Source organism: Myotis brandtii, unplaced genomic scaffold (genome assembly GCF_000412655.1).
Source record: "Myotis brandtii unplaced genomic scaffold, ASM41265v1 scaffold28, whole genome shotgun sequence".
Classification (NCBI taxonomy): domain Eukaryota; kingdom Metazoa; phylum Chordata; class Mammalia; order Chiroptera; family Vespertilionidae; genus Myotis; species Myotis brandtii.
The window spans coordinates 5,179,789-5,192,311 of NW_005360676.1; the positions used below are offsets into that span (position 1 = coordinate 5,179,789).

Here is a 12,523-nt window from a genome sequence, read left to right on the forward strand (position 1 = left end):
TATATAAAGAGAGAGAGAGAGAGAGAGAGAGAGAGAGAGAGAGAACTTATTGCTATGTGCCAAATACCCCACATGCTTTACTTGTTAAGTCTGCATATAACTCTCTGAGATAAAATTCTGATTCCCACATACCCTAGAGAAGAAAGAGGTTGACTTGACCAATAGGTAAGCAGCAGAGTCTAAATAAGGACAGAGAGGCTAATTCCAGAGTTCTTAAAGAGAGATAAAAATCCACAGAGTCAGAGTGCCCACAAACCCAATTACTAGATGTATAGAGATTGATAGTTATCTTTTTAAAATGTAAATCCAATCATGTTATTCTTTTGAATCAGTTGAGATGCTGGTTAAAACAGCAGATTCCTGGTCATATAATAAACTCCTAAACCTGGCTCTGGTTTAAGATCAGGAATCTGCATTTTCAATAAATTTTCCTATTGGCAGCATAACGGCACCAGGTGTTAGACCAGTGGAGTAAGACCAGACCTTGGTTTGGCAACCTCAATTCTTGAGTTCTGGCTAAGAAAGAATTCAGATGCAAGACTCAAACTATAAGAGAAAGGTTATTTAGAAAATCATAGAGGCCGAAGAAGTGATCTGTAGAAGAAATGGAATCAGGAAACAAGTTACAGCAAAAGAAGGGCCCTTGGAGCTTAAGAGAAAGAGAGAGGCAAGAAAAACGCACCTGGGGAAAGGGGGTGGGGAAAAGTGTAGGTGTGCTGGAGAGAGGAGTGCGCTGAGCTCTAGTCTTGAGGGTATTTACTTGGAGGTCTCAGGGGAGGAGCCCAATAGAATATTCATCAGCTTTCCAGGTGTTTCCTTTTGGAGTTGTGGTTTCTGTTGATTGGTTGGTGCCAGGGCAGGGGGACCTTAGTCATTGCAGCTGGTGCTGAAGTCAGCCATGGCATCACTTATCTGGCTTTGCTACTTTTCGGGGCCTGGATCAAACACAACTGATGAGGGTCAGAACTTCATTGTCCTTGGGGCTTCATGCTTAAAGGTTATTCTCCAGCTCCCTTATACATTCCCCCTCTAAGGAGATCTAACCTGCATGACCAGCAACATGCCAAGGGAGGAAAGGTCGAGGGAGGGTCCAAAGTGGAAGACCAGTGATATGAAAGGTCAGGGGATCTAAATCACTTGACTAGAGATATGCTGGGGGAGGAAAGGTTACCCTCAGGCCAGGTGCTTGTTTTCCCAGGGCTTTCTGCCCTGGTGACCTTCTGTACATGGCCCATGGTCCTTCTGTCTGACTGCCTACCACATTCCTTATGAATCCTATGCACAGTGTAAGATGTAGATTTGAGAACTCCAGATGAAGAAGATCAATTTTAAACTTGTTATTTTGGCACAGAAAACAATGTCTTGCCCTGTAATCAATGTTCAATAAATATTTGTGGAAGGAAAGGGAGAGATGTAGATCAGGCTACTTAAGTTTTGGATAAAAGTAAGGCCTAAGTTGGAGAGATAAGGCAACTACATGAAATATCCTACAGATATCCTGCACATTCTAATGGCAACCTGCTATCTGCTTTCCACTTTGTTTTTCTTTCTCCAAAACGTTGGGTAGCCCTTGAAAAAACAAATGCAATGATTAACTAAGCATAAAGTTAACTACTCGGCTTTTAAATGCCTTTTATTCTCTCCTTCTTTTTATTTCCCCTTTCTCTACTTGCAGTGAAGCATAGTAATCCCTCCTTTGGAAAAATGCTGTTGAACTACTCTGTTATTCTTATACAGTCTTTTATTCTATAGGTCAGCTCTGTTATTTTTAGACTGTAAAATAACTTTGTTTTTTGCTTGAATAATAAAGATAAACTTAATTGTCTGACCTTGCAAGCTAGCCATCTAACTGATACGCTGATATTGATGCCAGGTGCCTGTATAGATATGCTACTCAAGGTTACAAGTGTCTGTATAAATATGATATGTACTCAAGGTTACAGGTGTTTGTTAGATATGATATGTACTCAAGGACATATTGTCTGTAAAAATAATTTACACAAGGACCTAAAGAAGATATAAAAAGAGAATGCTTCCTCCTTTGGGTGTTCAGAATTTGACAGAGGTAATCTGCTCTGAACCCGTGCGCAATAAAGATGACTCCTAATTAATTGGCTCATTAAGGCGTCTTGTCCAGCTCGCTGATTTGCAATACAACAGCAGTGGCATATGAACTGGTTGTTTTTGTCAAATAAAGCAGTTTAAATGGAAACACTGATTTCTAGGAGCACAACTTGTGTTGAGGTCCATCTGAGTTGTACATAGTCACACATGCAGCCCATGGTGACTGCACATTTGTGTTCCCGTTAGCCCACAACATTTCTACAATATTCTTGGAAATTTGTCCTAGAAACTTCTTCAGAGTCTGGCACAATTTATATCCAAACTTGCCCAAGTAAAAAGTCTCCTAATTGTTTTTTTTTTCTTTTAAGATTTTCTTTTTAGAGCAGTTTTAGGCTCACAGCCAAATTGAGAGGAGAGTACAGAGACTTCTCATTAAAAAAAGAATCTTTATTATTGAAAGGATTACATATGTCCCCTTTCTTCCCCCATTGACTCCTTCTAGCCTGCCCCGCCCCCTGTCCCAGGTCTTCAGCACCTTATTGTCTGTGTCCATGGGTTATGCATATATGCATATAAGTTCTCTGGTTGATCTCTTCCTCCCATCCCATCCACCCACCCCCACCTTCCCTCTGAGATTCCGCAGTCTGTATCCCACTCTCCCCCCACACACACAGCCTTCCTCATCATCAACACCCCCACAAGAGTGGTACATTTGTTACAATTGAACCTGCATTGACCATCATAATCATTCAAAGTTCATAGTCTACATTTGGGTTCACTCTTGGTGTTGTACATTATGTATGTTTGGACAAATGTATAATGATACATATCCATCATTATAGTATCAAATAGAGTAGTTTCACTGCCTTAAAAATCCTTTGTGCTCTACCTATTCATTCTTACCCTACCTCCAACCCCTGATCTTTGTACTGTCTTCGTACTTTTACCTTTTTTCAAAATATCGTACATATTGCAACATATAGTATGTGTTCTTTTCAGATTGGCTTCTTTCACTTAATAATATGCATTTGTTTTCTCTGTGTCTTCTCATGGCTTAATATAGCTCATGTCCTTATAGCACTGATTAATATTCTACTGTCAGGATATACCACAGCTTATTTATCCATTCATCTACTGAAGGATACTAGTATCTTGGTTGCTTCCAAATTTTGGCAATTATGATTAAAGCTACTGTAAACATCCATGTGCAGGGTTTTGTGTGGACCTAAGTTCTCAGCAACTTTGGGTAATATCAAGACATGTGGGTTGCTGGATCATATAGTAAGATTATGTTTTGTAAGACATGGCCAATCTGTCCTCCAAAGTGACTAAACCATTTTACATTGTCACCAGTGTTAAAAGATAAACTTAGGCGTATTAAAAATGTTAAGAGCAAAAATGGATTCAAGAGGGCAGCATCAAACCAGAAGTGATTAGAAGCCCTGGACTGACAGAAGCCAGGGCTTGCACAGTATAGGGAAAGTGTAGGAGCAAAGAAAGGGAATTATTTGATTGGCTATAGCTTAAATCCTAGATGGCTGTTTGTGAGTGGTTGTCTTAGGGGTTTTGATTTGATAACCTTGAGAAATGTACAGCCTTAGGTTTTAGTTTGTTTACACAGGCCGCCATGGTGTTAGAGCATCCTCAGTCTAATGGCCTCGGTATTTAACTAAACAGGAGGCCAGGTTATCTGTGAAGTCCAACGGTAAAAATGCAGCCAGTCTTCAAGAAGAACTACAGTTGAAAACCAGAATGCTGTAAGACATCCAAGATGTGTTTTCCCATTTCTGCTTTTCCTTTAGCATTTCTTCTTCCTTCTTTACTGGGAGATCTTATCTGCTATTCAGTCCACATTATGGTCAGAAAGTGGTTAGCTTCAAATATTCACATGTTAGTTATAGCTTCAGCCACACAGACACAGAAAATGATACCTGGTCTGATTGCATTTATAAATTCTGGGATGAATGACTTGGGACTGATTCTGATCAGCTGTGTCCAGGAAATATTATAATATTGTACAAATATAGCTACTGGAAGCTGTGTATCTGGGAGACAGTTAAGGGCAATGGTGTGCTGGAGCTCGCTCATAATGACTTATAAGAGCCAATTGTTAGATTTTCAGAAATTTTGCAAGCTGTTTGTTAAACACAGGGATTATAAAAAGTTAGATTATATAAAATTATAGTTAAGTAAATTATATTAAAACAAAAGTCATAAATTTCAAAATTTACTCTTCCTAATCCTTTGAACTAAAAGTTATTATTACCTATGTTCTTGAGGTTATATACATCTATTGCCTATGCATGATGAGAACACTACATTATTGTGTGTTATTGTATACTTCTTAACTCTGCTCAGTGATGTGACATCACACTGGTAACTTAATATAGGTCATGGTGGGAGTATTTATACCACAGAAATTGGCAAACACTACAAAGAAGGTTTTTTTCTTCTGGAGAGCTAAAGGAGTCAAAATGCCCTTCAGTCTACCATCTACTACTTCTACTGTAACAGAGGATAAGGTTTTTCAAACTAGCTATAACAATTGTTCTTTCTATCACTTTTGACTTTCTAATAAAGTTATAGAAAAGCTAACTGTGTGCCTGGGTTACACACTCAAAAGTTAATTGTTCAGGAAACTTCAAAGACAAACACATACAAATGTATTACTTATGGAAGAATTTGTTCTTCAAATTATTGATTTATAATATTTTTTCTAATCTTATCATCAGTGGAAGTAAAGGATGGGGGTTAAGTGCACATACCCTGGAATCAGAAAAGGCAACTTCAAACTCTGGTTCCACAATATACTACCCATGAGTTTCTATCTAGAAATCTGTAAAATGAGGGTGAAATGAGAGTGTGTATGAAGCACTTTTCACAGTCTTGACATTTAATAATTAGTAAATATTGACTAGTCACCTTAAGACCTTATTGTCTATGTATCTGTTTCCTTTACCTCCAGTCTTCCTAATTCTCCCAATATACATGCATATATGAAACCTTCACCCATGTATTACCTATAGCCTCAATATAATGGCCCTGTACTCAATTTTAATTTTGAAGTCAGAATCTCAAACATATACCAAGAAAATTTTTTTTAATTTAGTTTTCATGTTTGCATTAACAAATATTTGTAGAACAGCTATCACCTTGTTTAGCATTAAAGGGGAATAAAACAATAGATACTATAAGTATCATACATTTCTAACATTTCAAAGGATTTTTAAAAAAATTTTATCACTTTTTCTCATAAATGCTTTATATAATTATACCATTTGGAAACTCAAATTACATGCATTCCAATTCTGATTTTAAAAATGGGCAGGGTTTTTGTTCTTTATTTTTTTTTTTTATTTGAGATGGGGGAGACATTGATTTGTTGTTCCATTTATTTATGCATTTATTGGTTGCTTCTTGTATATGCCCTACGGGAAATAGAATGCAAAACCTTGGGATATCAGGATGATGCTCTAACCAACTGAGCTACCCGGCCAGGGCCAGAAGGTAATTTTAAAAATAAGTAATTTTTCACCTGGAGATGACTGTGAGTTTGGGTAGGTATCAGAATGGATAGCCATGTAAACAGGGAGCCAAAGGAGAAGAGTCAAAGGACTGCAGAGCAGGCAGCAGTCGCTGAAGCAGGCTGGGTGATACCTTAAAAAAAAAAAAGAAACATCAAATAAATATGTAGTTTTCTTTTTATACAAGGTATACATTTTTATAGAAAATGGATGAAAACTAAAGTCAATTAAAGAAAAGTAGAAGGCTTTTCTTCACAACTGAAAAACATGTTGGATTCCTTATAGTATAGGGAGCAGTGAGGTGCCCAGTTCAAAGCCTTGTAGGCAAGTACCATGAAAAAATAAACAACCGGAAGGCAATTTAGGATTTAGAAATAGCTCTGATTGTTTCACAGACTTTTGCTGAATAGCAACTACAGCAAATACTTCTCAGAAGTGGGAATTTCTTAGTTCCTTCTCCCTATGATGAGGCAGAAACTGCTTTCCTGAGTGACAGCCCATTGTAATTCTCTGATTCATTGGAATAATAAAAAGGCCAGAAAATGTGTTAGTCAAATATTATTTTTTTAAGACACCAAGGACTCTGTGGCATCACACTCAATAGTTCAACAATGATTACTGTGGTATCCAGTTGATCCTTGCATCATGCAGGGGATGGGGCACCAACTGTGGATCAAAAACAGTAGATATTAATTGAAAAAAATTCACGTATAAGTGTCCCAAACAGTTCAAAGCCGTGTTGCTCAAGGATCAATGATTCACAACAAGTTATCTGTAAGACTTTATCAATCTACTTCACGTAGGTTCTAGAGGTTCCCTTCTCTAGGGCTTTCCTTAGATTCTCCCTTCTAGCCTCTTCCCTCCACCTCAGGGTTTCCCATCATGTGGCCTCTCCTTCTCTGGTCAAGCCAAAAAGGCCCTTGCCCTTGAGAAGTGTAGGTCCTTGACAGATGTTCTTCAGAGATTAATAGCTACTGTACAAGAAATCCCTCTCTATTTTTTAAATATATTTTTATTGATTTTAGAGAGGAAGGGAGATGGAGAGAGAAATAGAAACATCAATGGTGAGAGAGAATCATTGATCGGCTGCCTCCTGCACGCCCCCTACTGGGGATCAAACCCACAACCCTGGGCATATGCACTTCACTGGAATGAAACCCGAGACCTTTCAGTCCACAGGCCAACACTCTATCCACTGAGCCAACTATTTTTTAAACTTTTTTCCAGCTCTATTGACAAATAAAAAATGTAAACACAAAGTAGAAAATGTTATATATATATATATACATTGTAAAATGATTACCATGAGCAAGTTAATACACACATCCATCACCTCACACAGTTGCCGCTTTTTGGATGTAATGAGACCAGTTAGATTTACTCTCAGCAAATTTCAAGTATATAGTAGAATACTATGAGCTATAGTTACCATGATGTAAATTGGGTTTCTAGAACTAATTCATCGTATAACTGAAAGTTTGTACCTCTCCTGCTATTATTGCTTTCTGTTACTATGCTAGACAACTTGGTGCAATATTTTACAAAAAGACCTCATCCTTACCAGGCATGGGCGAACAGCAGATCAGATCCAGCTATGTTAGCTCACACACCAGCCTACGGTGGTTCACAGACAGGCAGTAAACAGAAGAGAGTCTGGGATGTGAAGGCGAGTGTCAGCGCACGTAGACCTAGGGAGAAACCTCGACTGAAAATCTGCCTCTGTAGGTGGATGGCAGGGAAAGACTGAAGAAAGAGGCAGGCCACTCCAGTTTGGCAATTAGCAGAGTTTATTAAGGCAAATTTACAGACAAGGTGGGTCCTGGATGGCTGCAAGACAAAGTGGATACCCTCCAAGCCAAATATTGGGTAAAAGGTGGGGGCATGTGGAGGGGGTAGTCATGAGTACTAGTATGTTACCAGGTTAGGGAAATTACATGCTTGACCAGATCAGGACAATGGCCTGTTCCAGGAACTAGCACTTAGCTAGAGGCAGGGGCAGAGTGTTGATTTATGTCCGAATGAACACTGATTAGGATCAGACAATGTCTGAAGGAGGTTTTCGGGAAACAGTCTCTATTCTGGCCCAGGTCCAGCTTGCAGGACATACAGTGGTCTTGTCATGGAACAGACTCTCCTTGACCTCAAGCTGGGCTTTATGCATCTGGAGATCCAGATAAGCATTTTAATAAAAGACACCCAGTCCTGCTTGTGCTTTTCTCTCACCTGCACACACTCCATTAGAATGTTCTCTTAAGTCTGCATCAAGCTGTTCAGAATGAGCAGAAACTCAGCCAGAAGTGGAGAAGGCCAAGAGACAAAGACTATGGGAGGGTCAGTTTTTTTTTTTTACTGGTTTGACCAACTATTTTAGACACAGGTGCATTATGCAATAATGAGTTTTATTTTAAACTTAGACTAACATTTTTCATGTGCAATTTAAATAATAAAATATTCCCAAAACATTAAAGACAGTAATGTAATCTTTATGTACTCACTAGTCTTATTACTTTGCCGTGTGTTTCAGGTCTTTTTTTTTTTTTTTGTCTTTAAATAAATAAAGCATATCTGATGAAAGGTGAAGTCTTCTTTGTATTCCTTCTCCATTCTATTCCTTTCTTCACTTAATGTTATATGCCGGGGTTCTTGTCCCAGCATCAAGAAGGGTTCAGGAATCTGGAAAAGGCTGTGTGTAGATGACATAGGAATCCAGAGACTAATAAAGAGTCCAGAGACAAGATATAATTTTGAAAGACATTGGGGGTCAGAGGACCTTCAGCTAAAGGAACTGAAGACTCCCTCCATGTCTTGGACCCTTGCTTTTATTAACACAATTTGTCCTAAGGCAAGGTGGAGATAATACACTTCAAAGGGTAAGGTTTCAAAGGGTACAGAGTCCGTTGTCAGAATGAGGGAATAGCCTACGGCTGTTCAGGTGTTTGGCCAGTAGGAGGCAATAACATGTAGATTAAGATGCCTTTTAGCTGTCTGGCAGCCACAATCAGTTTCCTATTCAGGTTTGGGGAAATGCCTTTAGCCATTTCCAACAGGTGACTACATGTGTGACTCAACCCTGTTGAGTCCCCAAGTTTTATCAACCTTTTGATGAAACTCTTGAAATTATGACATGCTGGAATTGGTTGCTGGCAGTTATATTTTCTAAATCTAACCATGTTGGTGCATATACCTCTAATTCACTTTTTTAAAATATATTTTTATTGATTTCAGAGAGAGAGAAACATCAATGGTGAGAGAGAATCATTGATCGGCTGCCTCCTGAATGACCCCTACTGGAGACCAAACCCACAACCCGGACATGTGCCCTTGACCGGAATCAAACCCGGGACCCTTCAGTCTGCAGGCCAATGCTTATCCACTGAGCCAAACCAGCTAGGGCTCTAATTCATTCTTAATGCTATATTGCACAACTATAAATATAACACAAATTATCTATGTAATTAATGTTTTATTTCATGCCTAGGTATGAAACACTTTATTGATTTATTTATTTGTCTTACTTTACTAAGTACTACACTGTCAAGTTTACTATAGCTTTTCTTGTGATTAGATAGTGTTAGTCCTCCAAAATTGTTCTTGTTTTCCAAAATTGATTTGGCTATCCCATGTCCTTTTCATTTCTCCACAAATTTAAATTTAAATTTATCTTGTCAATTTCTGTAAGAAATCCTATTGTGATTTTAATTGGAATTGCTTTGAATCTATAAATAGGTTTAAGAAGAATTGATATTTATATTGATGCATGATGAGTATCTATTCCTTTATTTAGGTCTTCTTTGATCTCTCTCAACATTGTTTTGTAGTTTTCAGTATTCCTAAGTATTTGTTTTTAATACCATTATAAATGTTTTAAAATTTCATTCTCCAACTCTTTGTTGCTGTAGTTAGACATACAAGTGATTTTTACATATGATCTTCTGTACTAGTTATCTATTGCTGTGTAACAAAACACCCCTACCCCCCAAAGTTTAGTGGCTTAAAAATAACTTAAGTATTTACTATCTCTCACAGTTTCCACCTGTCAGAAATTTCAGAACCACTTATCTAAGCAGTTCTGGCTCGTGAAATTGCAGTCAGATGTTAATTAGGGCTGCAGTCAGGTGAATGCTGATCACTTTGTGTTTGTGTAGATTGGATATTTATGCTTCACCTTTACGCTTAATGGGTGAAGATCTATGGTAAATCCAAGTCATTTATTAACATTATGTGGGACTCAACCTTCAAATTTTCTTTTCCCTGTGGACATAAGTCATGATTAAAGTTTACCTTAGGCTAAGGTTCTTATTCTTATGGTGTGGGCTTTTTGGATTTAAGGGGTATTATGAGATATTGATGTGGCCTCTCCCTGGAAGGGCAGGATCTCCAGAGTTCCCTACCATTGCTCTTTCCCTAGCTTTGTTTGTCTTCTAGTGTCTCTGTTCTGATACCAGCCCAATAATAGCTGAAATCTGGTAATCATTTCACTGTTCTACTCTGTACATGGATACCTCTGGGCACTTTTCATTGCCACATAAATTCTTTTAATTACAATTCATTGCCATCAATTTAAAAGGAACTCCCCCCTTCAGAAGCTGTGTTGTATTTTAAAACAATGATGATCCCTAGGTCTGAAGAGAATTTTTGGCTGTAGGTTTTTGGTTTATCCATATTTACTCAGGAAATCATCTGCATCCATAACTAAATCAAATATCTAGAGTTTTTAGTACTATACCTTCTGGTTAAGTTCACCAGTGATAATTGGTGGAAACTGTAGGGAAGAATCCTCCATGTCTTGTTTAGCTTCTGGTTTTTGCTGGCAATCCTTAGCTATATCACTCTAATCTCTGCTTCTATGGTCACATGGCTGTGCTTTCCTTGTATGCCTCTCTGTCTCCCTTCTCCCTTATGAGAACACTAATCACATTGGTTTAAGAGTCACCGTACTCCACCATGACTTTATCTTAGTTACATCTGAAACAATTCTACATGCAATACACAAGGTTACATTCCGAAGTACTGCAGGTTAGGTCTTCAACACATTATATTGTGAGACATAATTCAACACATAACATTCATGTACTGCAATTGGTTTATAATTTTTATATTTCTCATAAATTTATTTTAATGTATAGATTACTTACTCCAACTTTCTTTCCTCCTTTCTTTCAATTTATTTTTAAAGACATCTGCTTGTTTGTTCCATAGTTTCCTATTGTGGGCATTTTGGTAATACAGTGGGGCCTTGACTTACGAGTTTAATTTGTTCCTTGACGGAGCTCGTAACTCAAATTACTTGTATGCCAAATCAACAGTACAGCGAACGAGTGAGACACGTGATGCTGGGCTGATGTTGTGGCGTTCACTGTGACGGTCACTGCGCCAACTAGCGGTGGGGTATCTGAAGCTGGCTCGTAACCCGAATTTTAGCTCGCAACTCAAAGCAAGAAATTGGCTGAGAGATGGCTCGTATCTCGAAAAACTCATTAGTCGGGACACTCGTAAGTCAAGGCCCCACTGTATTTGTGTGGCATGCTCAACGTATTCACCTGTGCTATGTCCGTGCCTCGGAGCATGATTTCTCAGCTACTGGAGCACTACTGGCATTTGGGTGGGATAATTCCTTGTGATTGGGTCAGGGGCTTTCTTTGTGAGATGTTTAACAGCATTCCTGGCTTCTGCCCAATACATTCTAGTAACACACTCCCTCACTCGTGGCAACCATAAACTTCTCCAAGCATTTTTAAATGTGCCCTGGGAACAGAATCACCCTTGCCTGATAATAGTCTTGATGAGATCCAGGTTTAATTTTGGGGCAAGATTTCTTCAGAGACAGTGTTATATACTCCCATCAGAAGGCATATAACATCTGGTTATCTTTTGTTATATTAATTAGCAGCCATTAACAACCATTGCTTTGATCTGTTTACTTCATTCCTGGATACATAATGATGATGTCCTAGTTCCATCATTACTTCCCCCTGGCCACGTGTTAGCTGTGATACTTTCATAAAGAGAAACTTCCCTTCATCAACTACTTGCTTGGTAACCCTGAGATGCAATTCTAATAGAAAAGACAAGGTAAATAATGAATTCTTTTTGCTTACCAGTTTTCAAGATAATGAACTGTTCCCTAGCATCATTCAAAGGAGGATGAAAAAATTTTTGAACTATTATCAATTCATGGAATAAAACATACTTGATATGTTTCAATCCAATGCAATTTTACCTTTATATAGGTAAAGGTAATATCTCAAATTTGTCCAGTGGGAGATGGTTTAGATAGCAACTCTTCTGAGTAATTTTGATAGGACCCAAGCATTTTTCGATTACTTCTTTCTGGTATGACAAGATGTTCTAGGTTGATATTGTAAATTTGCCTTCCCTACAATGATGTTCTCTAAGACTCTGGACTGTGTTTCCTTTGCACCTTACTCTAAATCATCTTTCCAGGGCAACAAAATCCATTTACCGATATATATTTTTAATCCACACACTTGATAGATATATACTTCAATCAGTAATATTTACCAGGGATAAGGCAATTGAGAGGGATGGTGAAGGCCAAGACTTACTGAAAAGGGCATGAGCCTATTAAAGGCATTAAAGAGCACCTGACCTTAATGGCATTAAAAACACACAATACTGCTAGTTCAAGAAAAGTCTTAGGTCAGTGGGAACCAGTTTGCAACCCGTGCTATGTGACCTGGCCCTGGCCTGATTCATATTGAGCATTGTGAAAACATGTTTCAGAGACTCTAGATTTTGTTTTCTTCCTGTGAGGAATACTGATCACTCTAAACTTGCATAGGCTTGGTTTTAATTTTACAGAAGTGGATCTGTGAAAAGTCTAAGATATTTTACATTCCCACTCTCCAGTGGGCTTAACCTCAAAATCCTGTCTCTCTGCACATCTTGAACTGCTTTTGTTTTAGGCTGGGTCT

At 38.3% G+C, this 12,523-nt stretch overlaps 1 protein-coding gene across 1 annotated transcript in view; it reads right to left on the minus strand.

The window, feature by feature from the left end:
- LOC102260627 (transmembrane protease serine 11E) overlaps positions 1-5,705 on the minus strand; it is an 80,088-nt gene extending 74,383 nt beyond the window's left edge. Inside the window, exon 1 of the mRNA XM_005868892.2 lies at positions 5,600-5,705. The gene's annotated coding sequence lies outside the window, so the exon portion shown is untranslated. The remainder of the gene's footprint in view (positions 1-5,599) is intronic.
- Positions 5,706-12,523: the final 6,818 nt, after the last annotated feature.